Raw genomic sequence first — 18670 nt, 5'->3', positions numbered from 1 at the left:
GTGATGGCCTTCTAAGATATGAAGAACAGAAACACAAAAATGAACTGATTTAAAAACAACAACAACTTCCTTCAAACAAATACATAAGCAAAGTCTAAGAACCTTGAAAATATTTAGTGAAGAGCCTTGAAAGGAGAAAGAAGCATCTCAGTCCAGAAGGACACATAGGAGAGGAAAAGCAGAACTGGAACAATGCAAACAGCAAGGTTACTTTTTTTTTGGTTCCACTGGCTTAGAGTCTTTTCATGGAGAACTAGAGATGAATATCAGAACCCTGCAGAATTATACTTGAGTAGGACTGTGTAGTAAAAAATACATAATTCTCCACAAGAAGACATTTTCAACAAGTCCTTTTGTTCTTTTTCAAAGTCCCAAATGAAAGAACCCATCTAGGTATTGTGTAAGGTAAGCCTATGCCTGCATTGACAGGAACCTGCCAGACAATATGTGTTAAATTTTGCTGCACAGAGTGGGTATACGAAGTAAAAAGATGACTTCAGAGAATGCTCTCTTAACAAGCTGAACTTCTCTCTTGTAATGCTACGTCCTACATGATAATAGAAGTATTACAAATATCACCCTTTATTATAGTTCTTTGTTTATATTTGCACATAACTATGTGCATAGCATAGTACATGAAAATTATATGTGTATGCATTAGTCTCCCTAATCAAACAGTGGGCTCAGAAGATGGGACTGCATTTTTTTCATTTTTGTATCCCATGTGCAAATTCCGAAGGTCCTGGTACGCCGTTCTAAAGAGCTTGGATCTTATCCCAAGAGCAACTGGAAGCACTAGAGGCTTTTAAATAAGGTCAGTTTTTAATAGGACTAGATTTGCATTTAGAAAGCCCTTTGGCTGGATTGTGGAAAGTAGATTAGAGGCAAGAAGCCAGGTGGCAGGCAGGCCAGTGAGAAGGCTACTGCAGTCTCACAAGGTAAGAGATGGGGAAGGCTGAAGCCAGGGCACTGGCACAGAGAAGGGGACAGCTGGAAGCATGTCGGAGGTAGAATGGGCTGGATTGGTAACTCATGAGATGCTGGAGATAAAGAAGGTACAGCCTTAAATGACAGATGTTTCTAATTTTGGGGATGCCAGTGACTGAAAAGAGGATTCCTGAAGGGAGGACTGGGCTGGGAGAGAAAAGAAATTAACGTGTTCCTCAGAAACAGTGCTTGTTTGGAAAGCGAGGTACTGTGCTAACACAGAGAAATAGAGACAGTCTCTAACTTATCACCAGGCTAGATTCCAACTGTTTATAAATTTCAATCGCTTATAAATTGAAATCTATTTTCCCAAAGAAACAACACTATAGATCCTGATTGGACCTAAAGGCTATGGACTGTCCAGCGACCACAGAGCACAGTATCATTTCTACAAGAGAGAGGACAGTATTGTAAAAGCCCTGGGCACATGGGGGGAAAGGCTTAGGACCTAGATCCAGGTCCGCCACTGACTAGCCTCATCATCTGCCTCCTTAGTTTCTCTATCGATAAAATGAAGATTGAAAGAAATGCTCTGCTTATCTGGGAGGGTTGTTGTAAAGCTCGGGGAGACGGTTTATAGGAAAATATTTTGTATACTGTAATATGCCTTTTAAAGGTAAAATTTGAAAGCAGCCATTCAGTTATCTGATACTCCTAAGGGGTAAATGATTCTGGGTAGCTGGGTTTGAAACATGGTGGAGAGTTTACTCCTTTAAGCATGAAGGTAATTTTTTCTGAAATTCTAACCAGTTTTTAGGCATGGGAAGCTTTCCAAAATACTACTTCTGTTACAGAGCACACTGAACTGAAGACTTGTTGAGTAAATTGCACAGTTAATGTGGTGACCTTATCCTCACGTGACCACTCCTTTTCATTCTCCTCTATTCCCTTCATCTTTCACATCTCTTAAATGTGGAAGAGCCCAAGGAGTTAAGCATTAGACCTATTTACTTCTCTATCTGTGCTCACTTCCAACATGATCTCATTCAGTCCCATGGCACTAAATTCCATCCATATATTGATGACTTTCAATTTTACATCTTCAGTTTTACCACTTTCTTACGCTTCAGTATCATAAATCCTACTGCTTATTCAATGTTTTCCTTATATGTCAACTAAGTATCCCAAATTTAACATGTCCAGAATGATTCTTACCCATACTCCAACTATAAAACCCACTGCCCTCTCAGACTACCGAATGTCAATCAATGGCAGCACCAGTTGGCCGTTTGCTCTGACATCCTTGGAGTCAGCCTTGACCCCCTTTTCCTCACACTCTGTATCCAATCATCAATACTGCCTTCAAGATCAATTCACACTGTAACCGCTTCTCACCATCTCCACTGCTACCTCCCTAGCCAAACAACCATCATTTGTCCTAGAGATTATTGTAAGAGCCTCCTAATGTTCCCTCTTGTAATCTATTCCCCAATAAGCATCCAGTATGGCCATATTTGTAAAGCATGTCACTCCTTTGCTCAAAACCCTCCAAAGACTTAGAATAAAATCTGAAGTTTTTTTCATGCTCTAATAGGCTGTGGTAATCTGACCAACCTCTACTCCTAGGACACAGCATGAATCTTGGCTCAGAGCCTATGTTCATATGGTTTCCTTTCCCTGAAACTCTCCTCTGATACCTACAAGGCTCACACTCTCACTTCATCCCATTTCTCTGCTCAAATCTCATGTTATCAGAGAAACCCCTCTGCCTTCCTTCAAAAGCAGTGCCACCACCCTCCAACTCCATCATTCTCTCTTCCACTGCTGGGCTTTATTTCACTCAACAGCATTTTAACAACACCTGCACATTATTTGTGTATTTGTATATATTTCCATGGTACATGTGGTTCATGGATTGCTGCCAGTCTGCAAACTGTTACCAGTCTGCAATGAGAAAAAGAAAAAAATCCTTTAAAACTTATTTAGCAATTTGACAGATGAAGTTTATGTCTGTAGATTTAATAATAAAAAGTTAGGCCTTGTGCTTTGCATTTATTTTTTTCAAAATATCAGTCGGTAAGAGATTGGAAAATTTCAAAACAGCCCTCAAGAGATAGGAAAAGTAAAAAACAGGAAAAAAAAAAAAAAAAAAAAAACCCCAGCCCTCCACCGAAGGTTGTGCAAAAAGGGCTGGTTTACTTCACCCCCTGGATTGTGAGTTCCAAGACAGCACGATTACATTTATCAAATATTTACTAAGCATCTGCTACGTCCCTGGTCCTGTACTGATCTCTGGGGTCCAAACTTAAATAAAACATAGACAATGCCCTCTTGGAACTCACAGTTCATTGAAGGACAGAAATGCAAAAATCCAATGGCAGTAATATCAAACTCCAGCGGTGCAGACAAGATACATACCATTCAAAACTGACAAGTTTCTATATTTTCACACCTGAAAAAAAATAACCAACAGTGCAAGTGTGTAATTAACAGGGAATAAGTGCTCACAGAGAGATTTATGGGGGAGTTCCTGGGCTACACTCATATATGTCTCCCTCCCAACTCAAGTACTTTCGTGCTTCTTCCCTTAGCATCATTGTGCATATTATATATGTGTTCATTTGTTCATTGTTCACCTCAGTGGTACTCCATGGATCAGAGCCTATTTGTTACCAGGCTCAGACAAGGTAACTCACGTCCATTCTTTCTGCCATTCACACACATCGCATCCATGATCCATGTCCAGAGAGGAATTTTCTGTTTCCTGTGTTGGTCTGGCAAAGGGGAAGAGCTCCTGCTAAGTGGCAGAGGTTGTAAGCAGGATGCAGGAGGACAAATCACTGCTGAAATCCAAAAGCCTACAAACATCTGACAATGCCAGACTGTAGCTGGGAAACTTTTGTTTACTTCATGTTCTCTGGACCACAGTAAAGAAAAAAAATCACAATTCCTCCTAGTACTATCTCATGGAACAGGGTATCTCATTCCACTGAAAACGAAGTCACCTCACTCTCTCCACTGCAAGCGTTGAGGTACTTGAAGGGAGGTCACCCAGCTTCCATAAGTTTCTCCATCTCCCAAACACGCAACACACATTTGGTACAGTGCCATGCAACCTGAGGACCCTCAACAATCAGGTATTTTAACACTTGTTTAAATTCTGTTGCTTTCCAAAAAAATGATTTGAGATCATTACAATCAAAAAGATAGAAATAAGGATTTATTGATCAATTCATGTTGCATAGCCTTTTGATGATTTAATCTTCACAGTGGCCCAGGAAGGGAAGAAAGGTATGCTCATTTTACAAATGAGGAACTAGGGTAAGAGAAGCTAGCTGGAGAGACCAAGCTTCAAATCATGTTGGTCTTATTCCAGGGCTATGGACTTAAGTAGGGCCCTGGAAAGCAAAATAGGAGGAAAATATGAAAATAATAAGGACCATTAGAATAGCTACAACTACATTATAGTTGGCTACAAATGATTTTTGTTTCAAAATACCTAATAGCTAAGGCATCACAAAAAAGAAGGAGGAGGAAAAAGAGGAGAAAAAGGAGGAGGAGGAAGAGAGGAAGAAGAGAACAGAGGGAGGGAAGGGAGGAAGAGGACAAAGAGGAAGCTAATTTTCCTAACATCTATATCAGAAAAAGAGAAAGCACTAAGTTTCTCAAGGCAAAATTTCTCCTATAAAACTTTAAATAAAAGATAATAAGCTGAAGAAAAATTGTGGCTGTCAACAAATGTATCCATTTATTCAACATTTGAGTGTCTTATACATGTGGCATCAGGCCAGATGCTGAAGTTCTTGGGATATAAAGGCAAACGAGAGTTCCTGGTCTCACAGAGCTTAGACTTCTAAAACAAACACCAGGGCTATGTCTCTTCTCAATAACATTAATGTTATTTTCAAATAACAGTTCTTGAAATCAAAATATTTGAATCTCCATAATATTACGGGAATAATGATAAATGGGCTACAGTGAGATCTCTTGGTGAGTTCTTAAGCTAATAAAGCCAAAGGACATAGAATTTTGTAGGAGCTAATTTGACCCAAAGCTAAAATATAGAGCAGTGGATAGAAACCATGTCCCTTTACCCTATTTTCCACAGATAGTACATTTCACAGCCTTGCCTAATTGAGGTCATAGCCCTGACTCTTACCCATGAACAGGGTTTTCTGTGTTGCTGATGGAAGGAGAATCCATTTTGTTTTAGAAGCCAAATTAGTGGCTAGAACTGTTATCAAGCTCTGAAACTTGAGAACCCAAATCAATTTCATTTAAATGGTTTATAAGCAAATTCACACTAAAATTCCTCATTTCTCTTTTGCTACTTTAGTTCTCTCCCATCGTTACCCCAACCAAAACACACAACAGGATAAAAAATATTTTATAGTACTGCCTAAGAAATGGAGCTTTGATTGGATTAGGACATTGTGATCATTGCCTCCTTCATTTTAGGGGGATCCCTTCCCTCTATTACTCCATACTTCAGTTTACTACTGAACTAGAACTATAATCACTCATTCACTAAATAGTAAATGAGTACTTAATGTGTACCAGGCACTATACTAGTGCTAGAGATGCCTTCAGGAAGCTTACTATCTAATGGAAGAACTGGGCAAGCATGCAATTAAAATATGATAACCAAGTTTCTGTAACAGAAATGGAACTAAGCTGTGGAGCCCAAAGAGAGAACGTAGTGATGATTGTTATATATTGTACAATGATCATACCATCACAATAAAAAGCGGGATGTAGAACAGATGTTATAAAATCTTACATTTTCAACAAAAGAAAGCATGTTTATTTCCTTGTTCCCTTCCTGCCTTTATCTACGTTCAGATATAGTTGAATTCCCTAGGATGCTTATAATTTTTATTTTTATTTGTTATATATTTGGAATGTCTATGTATTGCTGTTTTATAATTATCACATAATAGCCTTCTAAATCAATTTATTATAATCTTCATATCAATTTCTCCATTGTTGGATACTTAGATTATATCTAAAATCTCTCTAGTATAAATGAACGATAGTAAATATCTTCCTTTTTCCTTTTATCATATTTCCCCCCAGGATAAGTTCACAGAAACAAAATTCCAAATTCCAAATGTCTAAACATTTTATAATTATTCCTTCACATTTGCCATATTGCTTTCTAAAGGTTTGTATTCATCTATCGTGCCACTGTTAATGGGTGTAGATAACTGCAATCTTGAGCAGTAATTTTTCCAAATTATTGGTACTTTAATAGGTATAAGAATACAAGTTCTTTGCTAAACTAGTATGGTTTAATAATTCCCAAAACTTTTTGGCTCAGTCGGTTAAGCGTCCGACTTCGGCTCAGGTCATGATCTCGCGGTTCGTGAGTTCAAGCCCCGCGTCAGGCTCTGTGCTGATGGCTCAGAGCCTGGAGCCTGTTTCAGATTCTGTGTCTCCCTCTCTCTCTGACCCTCCCCCATTCATGCTCTGTCTCTCTCTGTCTCAAAAATAAATAAAGGTTAAAAAAAAATTAAAAAAAAAAATAATTCCCAAAACTTTTATATATTCATCTTTTGAGGATCTTCAGATTTTTTAACTTGTATGTAATCTTTTCATAATTAAGATACTATTATCATGTTAGCTATAAATATTTTCTCATGATACACTGATATCCTTTTTTTTTTTTTCTTGAACAGATATTCTCAGATGGCCAAATGGGACTATCTATAACTCTGATTTAACATAATATCTCAAAACCTACATCACTCCAGAATGTAATATTCATTTCCATTTTATGTTATACTCTCTGACTAGGTTTTTAATGGTGTTTACTATTCTCTAATTAATATGTAATAATTTTTACTGTATATGTTTGGTCCAAGAAAATTTACTTAACCTCCTTGTACCCAAATATTTTTTATTTTTCCTTATTTCTTATGTAAAAAGTTGCATACAGTTTGTGTTGTAAAATGTTTTCTTTATATATTTTTCTCTTTTTTCTTTTTGGTATTTCTTTTACTATTTAAGAGGTTTTCAGGGTGCCTGGGTGGCTCATCGGTTAAGCGTCAGACTTTGGCTCAGGTCATGATCTCACAGTTTGTGGGTTCAGGCCCCACATCGGGCTCTGTGCTGACAGCTCAGAGCCTGGAGCCTGCTTCAGATTCTGTGTCTCCCTCTCTCTCTCTCTCTCTGCCCCTCTCCCACTCTGTCTCTTGCTCTCAAAAATAAATAAAACATAAATAAATAAATAAACAAACAAATAAATAAATAAATAAGAGGTTTTCCATTTTTGTTCTAAGAGCTACCATTGTATAATACTTTTTTAATCTTTTTCCTTCACTCCCTTCTATTTTGTTTTTCACCTTTAAATCTATCCCTGGGGGAACCTGGTTGGGCGAGTCCGTAAGCACCTGATCCTTGATTTCATCTCAGATCATGATCTCAGGTTATGAGATCAAGCCAAACATCAGGCTCTGTGCTGAGCATGGAACCTGCTTGAGATTCTCTCTCTCCCCTTTTGCCCCACCTTCCAGGCTCTAGATAGATAGATAGATAGATAGATAGATCGATCCTCTCTCAGATTACCTATGGTTCAATTATCAAGCTTTTTTTCTTTAATTTTGTCTTGTTTTCTTTCTCTTCTCCTGTGTTTTAGTTATGCTACTTCATAGTATTATCCTACATCAATTTTTGGCTTTAGATCTTCATCTGAAATCTACAATGAGATATATTTAATGCTCACCAATGTGCCAAACTTACCCTAGTCATAGCTCCCTTGAATGAAGTTCATCCTCTATTACGATGCCTCAGAAAGTGCTCATAAACACACTATTTCCTAAGTTCTTACATGTTTAAAACTGTTTTCCCTTAGCCTTGATTTGTAATAAGTGCAAGTTGACCGGATATAAAATCTTACACTAACACTTTATTTCCTTAAGTCCCTTGAAAAGAGTGTCCACTATTGTCTTTGTATTTTGCTGTTGAGAATAGGGATGCCCTGAATTTTTCCATTAAATGACTTGCCTTTTAATCTGGAGGCCTATATTTTAAAATGTGCTGTTAAAGGGGCACCTGGGTGGCTTAGTCGGTTAAGCATCTGACTTTGGCACAGGTCATAATATCGAGGTTTGTGAGTTTGAGTCCTATGTTGGGCTCTGGACTGACAGCTCAGAGCCTGGAGCCTGCTTCAGATTCTGTATCTCCCTCTCTCTCTGCTCCTCCCCTGCTCATGCTCTGTCTCTCTCTCACTCTCTTTCAAAAATTAATAAACATTTAAAAAATAAAATTACAAAATATAAAAAATGTGCTATTAAAGACTTTGAGCCAGAGTTGACTATTCTGGGTCAGTTTTCCCAAGTATGTAATCTGTCTTTTCAATATACAGGTTTAGGTCTTTTTTCTTAGAAAGTTTTCTTTGATTATAATTTCAAATATTTGTTCTGTTCCATTGTCTTAATTTTCTAGAAATTCCAATTATAGATATTTTGGATCTTCTTTACCTATCTTCTAGATCTATTACAATTTGTTTCTACAATTTAAACTTCTACTTGTTATTATTTTCTTGGCTCCTTTCTTTCCTTTCCATACTCCTCTTCCTATGTTTTCAGTTGAATCTATTCTCCTTAAGCACCTTGAATTTTATCTTCATTTCTGAGAAGATTTTGTCTCTTTCAAATTCTTTTTGAGTTTATTCAATAAAATCTCCTCTCTTTTTGGATATTCTGTCCATATTAATTCTGGGCTTTTGAATTTTTGATTTGAGGAAGATTTTCATATCTACTTGCTTAAGGATATTCAATTCAGGTTGGGGTAATGTGTTAAAGCTTTCCTGTGCTTCATGATTGGTTTGGGGGAGGAATTTTCTTTTCTGGTTTTCTTCTCATCTATTAGATTCCATTTCCTATTAATTTTTCAATGTCATTTATTTTCCTGACCTGCAATAATTGGTTTATGTAGGCAGAAGTGATGGCTTTAGATGCCTTACCAAATCTCCTAATTCAAGAGTACCCTCTTCTGCTAGTGAAGTTGGTTTAACAATGGTCCCTAAATCAAAGGTTACTTTTATTTGGATGTGCATAAGAGTGTGTCTTCTGATTTTATGATCATCTTTTGTTTCTGTAGTATGTTTTATTTACATAGCTTGTTCTCTTCTTTCCATTTACGACCAAGCCTCCAAGAAACATCTCCTCCCTCCAAACCATTCCCTCCTTGCCAAAAGCAGTGACTTTTCAAACTGCTGCTCTTAGTCCCATGTACTTAAAATTCTCTAATTTTTTAAATTCTCCAGTAACCAGTATTCCAATGCATATGTCTCAGACCCATTCTCAGTATTTTCCCACTAAGGGTAGCTCTTGTTCTTTATAAGGGCAATTTCATTTGATTCCACCATTGTTAGGATCCCCCACCCCAACTCTTCCTTCTTTTTGATGCAGTCTCTACCTACCTCTTCTCTAGCACAGACTTCAGAGTGTTCCTGGGCATTGGAATATTGATTTCCTTATGTATTAGTTTCCTACTGCTGCTGTGTCCTATAACACAGAAACTTGGTGGCTTAAAACAATACATAGTTCTCATCTTATTGTTCTAGAGGTCAGAAGTCCAGAGTGGGAAGCTTTGAACATTTTCCCAAGAAAAAAGACCAGATGAATTCTGGGAGCTGTGGAAATTCTGGAGATATGGAGGCTTTCATGAGCCTCTTCCTGTACTCTCCTAGTACAGGAAGCTAAAATATCCTGAATAATCACCCAAATCCTCAGAAGAGGCATAAAGAAGGAATAGAATGCATTATTTTCTTTTTTAAAAAAATTTTTTTAACGTTTATTTATTTTTGAGACAAAGAGAGACAGACCATGAACGGGGGAGGGACAGAGAAAGAGGGAGACACAGAAACGGAAGCAGGCTCCAGGCTCTGAGCCATCAGCCCACAGCCCGACGCGGGGCTCGAACTCACGGACCGCAAGATCATGACCTGAGCTGAAGTCGGACGCTTAACCGACTGAGCCACCCAGGCGCCCCAAATGCCTTATTTTCTAAAGAGCTGACAAAGATCCAAGCCTTGACTCAAAATGATCAGAGCATTTATCACCATCTAAGGTGTTATATAATTTATGTATTAACATGTATTATTATAGTCTCTTACTCTCCACTAAAATGTGAAGTTCTATAATGTTTTTGTCTATCTTAATCCCAGACGTGCCCTGACAGCCTAGAAGAGTGCCTGGAATATGGTAATTATGCACTAACACACTCACTGAATGATGATGATGGCTCTATCTTGCCCTGGTGAGCTGGTCTCATCTATCACTCTTCTCTTGTTCTCTATGCTCCAGCCATGCTTGCCTTCTGGCTGTTTCTCAAATGCATCACTCTCATTCCTCCCTCAGTCCTTTTGTGCTTGCTTTCCCTTCACCTAGAACAGGCTTTGCCCATATTTCCACATGGCTTATTTCCCTACTGCATTCAGAGAATACTTTCCAGGCCCCCCTGCTGAGTGTGTGCTCTGTTATACCATAACACTATTCACCAAATACCCATTTCCCTCTCTAAGGTTCTCTACCCAGTGGGGCAATAATAAAAGTCAGGAGCTTAATTTGCTTTCCTCAAAGAAATGTAAACAGAAGTGATGCGTGCTACCTCCAAGAAGAAGCCTTAAGAACCAGCCAATGGTTTATTGTATTTCTTTTCTCTCTGCCACCATGACAAGAAATACCCTTGATTGAGACTGCTATTAGTCTGAATCCTGCAGTAAAAATGTGGACCAGGGGTGCAGCAAACCCATGGTAGACATGTTGCAGGAGTGAGGAATAAGCTTCTTATTACAAGTTACTGATATTTGGAGCATGTTTGTTACTACATCAGAACTTATCCCTTTACCCTACATGGCATTTATCATTACCTGAAATTATAATATGCTTTTATCTGATTACTTGTTCAGGATCTCCCACTGGAATGTAAGCTCGTAAGGATAAGGACTTCGTCTTTTTTATTATACTGCCATCACTTAAAATAGTACTGTAGAAGCTCCATAAATATTCACAGAATTTACTAATGAAGCTTTATGCTTAAGGGTAGCTAGTGCTAGTGGCTCCAACATGTATCTATACTGTGCATATAGATAGATTGGAGCTGCTAGGTCTCTCTCTCAAGAGAAAGAGTATATAGAGAGAATGCTAACCCAACAGTATCTTCCCATCCCAAACTTCATGCCCCACACTGGTGTAAATGGAGTAGTGTATCTGGATAAATTCATCCCTGACAAGGGGCAGGCAAGAGAAGGTGCCCATCCCACTCTAATCCACACCAATAAGAGAAGGTATAGTTATTGTACCTGGGAGTGTCCTCCTACCTAAGATCCCCAGTTTTACTTGAGCCAAGCTCTCCTCCCTGATTTTTCCTTTTATATTGGGACATACAAATACCACATGGGGCATAGGGTATGCTATCTTTGCTTCAGTCCTGTTTTTTATTAATGGTGTTGGGGAATAAGGAAGTCTCTCTTCCTTACTTGCAACAAGGTTAGTAGTTCTCAAGGAAGTTGTCAGGATTCAAGGAAGGATGAAAGGAAGGGAGGAAAGGAAAGGAAAGGAAAGGAAAGGAAAGGAAAGGAAAGGAAAGGAAAGGACAGGAAAGGACAGGAAAGGAGAGAGAGAGAAGAAAGAGAAAGAAAGATAGAAGGCAACATCAATTTTGTTTAATCTAAACCCTAACACAAGAGAAAATCGCTTGTTTACTTAATGTAATTATAGAGGCTAAACTTATAAGGCCTCAGGAGAGACAGTGAAAAATAATCTATCCTTCCCCCCCCCCCCTTTCCCACAAAATCCCATACTCATGTTCAAAATGTTCTATACCCTCCCTTCCAAGGGACAGACATCCTCCACTGCTCACTCCCAGTGACAGGGAACCAACTCTCCCAACCAATCTTTGGAGAGTTGTGACTGCTGGAATTTTCTTCCTTGAATTTAGCTAAAATCTATGCTCCAGACTGTTTCATACATCATCCCTACCTCTAATCCCTGACACCATAATCAGTCTGATCCCTCCCTGTGGGCCAACTGTTAGGCGAACTGGAGGAATCAACTTCACTTTCCCAGAGAAAGGCACCTCTAAAAAGATACTTTATAAAATAAGTAGTAGTAAGTCATGTGAAGAAGAAAGAAACCTTGTAAAAGGCAAAGGGAATGGTACATGCTTCTGCCCAGAAACAAGTAATAGTGTGGCAAGTTCCAAGGACTGAGAGACATTTAATGTTGCAGCAATACTGTTTCTGTAGGGAAGAAAGGGGAAGGCAAGGAATAAGCCTAAAGAGGTAGGATTATAAAGGTGGTGTTTTTTTTTTTTTAATATTTATGTATTCTTGAGAGAGAGAGAGAAAGAGCGCGCAAGTGGGGGGGAAAGGCAGAGAGAGAGGATCCAAGGTAGGATCCGTGCTGACAGACAAGAGCCCAAGGCAGGGCTTGAACCCATGAACCACGAGATCATGACCTGAGCCGAAGTCGGACGCTTAACCAACTGAGCCACCCAGGCACACCTGGATTATAAAGGTATTCATAGCTACTTTTAAGAAGTTTGGATTTTATCCTATGAACACCAAGTCCTGTTTAAAGTAGAGGAGTAACTTGATATACATTTTAGGAAGATCACCTTCACCATAATGTGGAGAATAGACTAGATGAGAGTAGGATATAAGACAATTAGAAGAGACCTTTTAGGGGGGAGGAGCCAAGATGGCGGAACAGCATGGAAGCTTTTTGTGTGTCTCACGTCTGTGAAATACAGCCAGACCAACACTAAACCATCCTACACACCTAGAAAACCGATTGGAGGATTAACACAACAATCTGCACAACCTGAACCACAGAATTCAGCAGGTACGCGACATGAAGAGCTGAACTTGGGGAGCAAGAAGAAGAGACCTTTTAGGAAGCTCTTGTAGCAATTAGGGTTCAAGATGATGGTGGCCTGGACAAGGAAAATAGCAACAAGAGAGACAGAAGTTGATAGAAATAAGGATACTTGGGAGCTAGAATTGACACAACTTTTATTCTCTGTGAGAATGAAACTCTTATACAGAAATTCTCTCAGAGCCTTAGTGTATATTCTGTTGGGTCAAAAGCCTGACATTCACTCTTCAAGGCTGGTGTTTCTGTACTATTTCCTCACCTCTCTTGGGCTTCAGTTCCCTGACTACTGTTTGTTCATTCTATCCAAATCAGTCCAGATGCATTCTCCTTGGCAAAGGAAAACAAACACAGGAAGTGAGGACTCTGCTGCTCTGTCAGGGTAACATGTCCCTATCAGTATTCACATAATTGACAATGAGCCAGAATAAGACTCTATGTGGGAGGGTGATGGTTGTCAAAAAAAAATTTACAGAACACAAAAACATAAAAGTATTTTTCTTTTATATTTCAAACAATGCTTCAGCATACAGATAAAAGATTACCAGATGTTATGTAAATTTAACAGTGTTTGGGCTTCTTTCATCTCAGTTCCAGGAGACAGTAGAGGGACATGGGTATCATAGACTTGGATCTGAATCTCAACTATATTCTCTTAAAAGCAGTGTGACCTTGGACAAGTCATGTAACTTCTTTTCTCCTGTGAAAAGCAGGGTAATAAGCCAGCTCATTATAATTGAGACAACTAATGAAGATAAAATGCTGAGCGTAGTGCCTGCTGTCCAACAGTCCTCAGTAAACAGTGGGAATGGTGGTCACTGTTGATGATAACTGCAAGGTTAAGTCATTTTCAAAGATCCATTATACTTAATACCAAGAGCATAAGATTGTGCCAAGCCAAGATCTTCTTAATTTTCCTGGAGTCAACTCTAGGTAGACTGAGGTGTGTTTTCTTCGCTCTCTGAAAGTGGCCTAGTGCTTTCACAGGTGTAGCTGGTCTTGAGGACAAGCGAGCCTCAGCCCTGGCCTGCGCACCTGAGATATGTCCCAGGTGTGTCTCATGGTACCACCATGGCCTGGGCTTCTCTCTGCCTTCGTAATTGGACTGATTCTCTACTAGGACTTTAGCTATTATCCTCATCACCTTTTCCTGAACTCCTAGGTCCCCTGACCAGTTACACCATCCTTCAGCTCCCTCTCAAAAAATCACCCGCCTCTCATTTCCTTAGGGGCCCATCATCTATTTCATCTTCTAAAGCTCCAGTTTCATAGCCTTTTCCCTGGGAGAAAAAACTGGCTATGGAGTTAGCATCCACAGGTATTTAAGATGTAAGAGACCAGAGATCATAAAGCTTCAGTAAAGTAACACTGTGTTAGGAATTACCCTAACTTCATTCTAACTCTGTTCTCTTGGAGGTGACGTAATGGAGTGAAGAGCCCTAACTTGGGAATTATGCAGACGTGTTCAATTCTACTTATGAACTCTGAGACCTCCCTGAACCTATTTACTCATTTGAAAAATGAATAACAAGAGTACTTAGTACTTCATGGGCTCATTGTGAGAATTAAATAAGACATTTAACGGGCTTAGTAGATCTCTTACATATTATGCACTTAACTAAAGGAAGCTTCTCCTATTCTATGATCATGACTCCTAGAATCATTGAACAGGTGGTTAGAGTCAGTCCTCTTTTTGGGGGGTGGGGGAGAAAGAGAGAAAGAGAGAAAGAGAGAAAGAGAGAAAGAGAGAGAGAGAGAGCAAGTGGGGTAGGGCTAAAGAGAGAGGGAGAGAAAGAATTTTAAACAGGCTCCACACCCAGCTCAGAGCCTGACACAGGGCTTGATCTCACAACTGTGAGGTCATGACCAGAGTTGAAATCAAGAGTCAGACACTTAACTGACTGAGCCACCCAGGCACCCTGAATCCAGTCCTCTTAATGGCCTATAATTCACAACTCTTTTTTTATCCCCATAAGTTAAACATGATTTGACCTCTCTAAGGAAATGTCTATTAGCTTTGTCTGAAAGTTCTCTGCACCTCCATCTCTATAAAAGCTCAAAGCAAAGATATCATTGCATACTAAACTAAAACAATGGCAGGGACAACTGGGTGGCTCAGTCGGTTAAGCGTGTGACTTTCGCTCAGGTCATGATCTCGCGGGATCCTGAGTTCAAGCCCCACGTCAGGTTTTGTGCTGATAGCTCAGAGCCTGGAGCCTGCCTCAGATTCTATGTCTCCCTCTTCTCTCTGCCCTGCCCCCTCCCCTCTCAATAACAAACATTAAAAGAAAAAACTTAAAAACTATGGCAGCATGACTACAACTGTGTGCACATTACTGTTGACAAAGTACTCAATCTTCTTGGAACCTTACCACCACTCTGAGTAATAAAGAGAGCAAGGGTCATCATGCCTGCTTAGAAAGAAGACCAAGAGAGGTTAGGTGACTTGCACAAGTTCACACAGCTAGAATAAGGCAGAACCAGGACCAGAATCAAGGTCTTATAACTTCCAGTAATGTCCCTTAACTCCTAAGTTTGAACTCCTCTACCTGGAATTGGCCAACTGTTTGGCCCAGGGCTTCTGGGTTTGATGGCCTCATAGAAAGTATACAGGCCTACAGCCTGTATGCTGACCATGCTTGGCCTCCGGGTACACTGACAAAGCAGAAGAAAGAGGAGAGAAAGGAAAGGGAACAAGGAATTTCAAAACTCCAAAGACCTGAGCATGCCAACTCCTCATTCTAAATAAGAAAACCATCCCTCTCCTGAGGACACTCTGAATTCACAACAGACCCAAAAACAAAATGCAAAGGGGAAAATTAATTTAGGAGACGATTTGAAACAAGAGTATGGATTCATCATTGCTGGGTTTTACTACCATCATTAATTCATTAACATTCATTGAGCACCTACCATGTGGAAGAGTCCATACTAAATTCTGGGAATCAGAAAAGGAAAAGATGTAATTCTTATTTTGAGGACAATTAAATATACTCTGTCTGTCTGTCTCTCTCTCTCACACACACACACACACACACAAATACACACTCATTTATATTTATGAGAAATATTAATTGATATGAGCAAAGCACTATAATTTACATATAAGCACTTTATATCTTAATTAACCCTGTGAGCATAGGCCCTGTTATTATCCCTATTTTATATATGAAGAAACTGAATCTCAAAGAACTTAAGGAATTTTCCCAGGGTCTAAGTAATATAGCTAGGTCTTGAAGCCAGGCAACCAAATTCTCATATCCATGCTCTAGCCTACTCTAATGGAAGGAGACAAACTCCTAAACAAAGAAGTTCCCCCCAAATATTTCAAAGGATGACAGGTCAGTTCCACCTGGCCAGTGAGGGACCCTAGAGCTGAGGATGGAGCCCACGCACCTGAGAATGGTGTTCTCTCAGGTTACAGACTTAATAGAAGGTATGAAAGAAATTCATGAGTGGAGCTGTTGGAATTCTGTGTCAACTGTCCAGGCAGTATCATATCTCTTCTCTGAATTTTTCAAAGCACCACTTCTTAATGAATCTGCAGCAGCCCCAGCCGGGGTGATTGCAGACAGGGCACTAAAGAAAGAAAAGCAGGAGTGAGAGGGAGGGGGTTGAGACAGCATGGAGAGACACTTTAGTTTCATTCCTATTGAATCTGTTCTTTATCTTTCAAAGCTGGAACAAGCAATCCAATCCATACAGCCTTTTCCCCCCTCCAATAAATTGCATTTAAAAAAAAATCAACTGGTGCAGGATTTATTGATCTGAATTGACAGTGAACCGCACAAATTCATACAAAAGAGTTTTCTCATTACAGAGTCATTTAAAGGACTTGTTAGTTCAGAGCATTCATTGTAAAGTTCACCTACAGTATTTTTTTTTAAAAAGCCAAAAAAATGTATAAAATTGAGCCTGCGCTATGTTTTTATTTCTGTCAATTGGATTTTTTCAGCATATTCTTTCAGCCATGTTCTCTTCAATTTGGTAGACAAAACCAGAAGGCACAACCTTGGCAATTTTTTTTTCCAAGAGGCAGCAACAGAAAACCAGGAGTTTTAGCCAGTCAACACTTGAAACCGAGTGCTAGAACTGATCAAAAGCAGTCTCTATGGAAAAGTGTGGTTTTGTCTGCAGGTCCCCCTCCATGTGGAAATGAAGTAGTTTGTCATCAAGGGTGGTTTGTTGGGTTTCTCAGCCTTCATATGGAATGTCACTCTACCATCTGCTCTTCTAGCTTTTGCCAAATGTAAAGCTCTGCCCCCAGCCACATACACTAAGGCTTATCAGACAGTTTCAGTCTGATCGGTCATAGTTTGGCCCCTAACAGAAGCCTCCAAGTATGTAGAGTAGATATTCATACTACAAAAACATTCCTTTAGGCATTTTGCCACAGGGTCAAGAAACAACCAGAGGCTCCACAAACAATCACCGATTTGTCCTGAGTTGCCCTTCAATGACATTACCACTGTTTTCATGGAGGGATCCTAGCAGGAATATCCATTCTACTTATTGCTACATTTGTCAGAAGAAGAGTTAAGGACACAGACTCCAAAGTCAAGCTGCCTGGGTGTCATTTTTGGCTCTCCCACCTACTAGTTGTATGTCCTTGATGAGTTATTTAATCTCTTAGGTTAAATATATAAACATACCTACACACACACACACACACACACACACACACAAACACACACTTACAGGAGCTCCTAGTTCAATAAATGCAAGTTATTAGACTTAATCATGCTTGTAAAAGCTCTTGTGTAGGACACTGTATATTCAACTATTATATGTCTCTAATATTAGGTCCTCCATGAGTTTTTTTTAAGAATTCAATGTAAAGAGGGGCGCCTGGGTGGCTCAGTCGGTTAAGCGTCCGACTTCGGCTCAGGTCACTATCTCGCGGCCCGTGAGTTCGAGCCCCGCATCGGGCTCTGGGCAGATGGCTCAGAGCCTGGAGCCTGTTTCCGATTCTGTGCCTCCCTCTCTCTCTGCCCCTCCCCCGTTCATGCTCTGTCTCTCTCTGTCTCAAAAAAAAATAAACATTAAAAAAAAAAATTAAAAAAAAAAAATAAAAAAAAAGAATTCAATGTAAAGAAAATAGAGTATCTACCAAGCATCATAGCTTTGTCACATTGAAGAGCTCTGTAATCTAACCTAGTTCCCATTTTGCCTTTATAGAAAGGAATCTCAAATCTAAATGTGATGATAGCTTGTATTTGATTCGTCATGGCTGATATATTTATTGCACCTCCCTAATATTAGGATTTGATGCCCTGCTGTAGAATGCTTCAAGGTCATTTTGGGAAGAATCTACTTGACTGTTAGTTTCTTAGTTGCAAAGTGCCTACCATTCCTATTTGTATACACCATATCTAAGCACAGAGAACAAAATAGGTGTTCATAAATATCTATCAATTTTCATGTTTGAGAAAATTTAAGAAAACAAAAGACACTCAAAAGATAGAGCTTGAATTAGCATTAATATTGTTCAAGGGGAAATGAAAGCAATTTGTGCCTTCCTCAAAACCTCCCTGTTTACTGCAATTAAAAACATGTTTTTACTATAGAGTAAAGAGTTCAAGTAATGAGCTACTTGAGGGTCTTCATCTTATTCATCTTTCTTTTCTCACATCTAGCCTGGTGGTTAACACATTTGTGGTAAAGGTAATGAAAATATATATATAAAATTTTAAAAAATGACTATGAGTAATGGTTGGTTAGTAAACTCCCCAGAATGAAATAAAACTTACACTTCACATCAAGCACATCGCATTATAATGACTCAATGGATGCGGTTAGAATGAGTTCAAGCCATTCTTAGTTAATCTAAGAGAAAGATAAAGAGGAAGATAATAGGAAAA

The 18670-nt window shown here is 39.2% G+C and overlaps 1 long non-coding RNA gene across 1 annotated transcript in view; it reads right to left on the bottom strand.

Annotated features, from left to right (window-relative positions):
* Window positions 1-3090: 3090 nt before the first annotated feature.
* The window catches only part of LOC144614043 (uncharacterized), a 181165-nt gene continuing 165585 nt past the window's right edge, over window positions 3091-18670 (bottom strand). The window contains exons 2-3 of the long non-coding RNA XR_013551576.2: window positions 16206-16388; window positions 3091-3379 (exon numbers count right to left, since the gene is read on the bottom strand). This is a non-coding gene — a long non-coding RNA (uncharacterized LOC144614043). The remainder of the gene's footprint in view (window positions 3380-16205; window positions 16389-18670) is intronic.

Source organism: Panthera onca, chromosome D4 (genome assembly GCF_046562875.1).
Source record: "Panthera onca isolate mPanOnc1 chromosome D4, mPanOnc1 haplotype 2, whole genome shotgun sequence".
Classification (NCBI taxonomy): domain Eukaryota; kingdom Metazoa; phylum Chordata; class Mammalia; order Carnivora; family Felidae; genus Panthera; species Panthera onca.
Note: the sequence above shows the minus strand (reverse complement) of the source record. Positions and strands in the feature narration are given on the sequence as shown.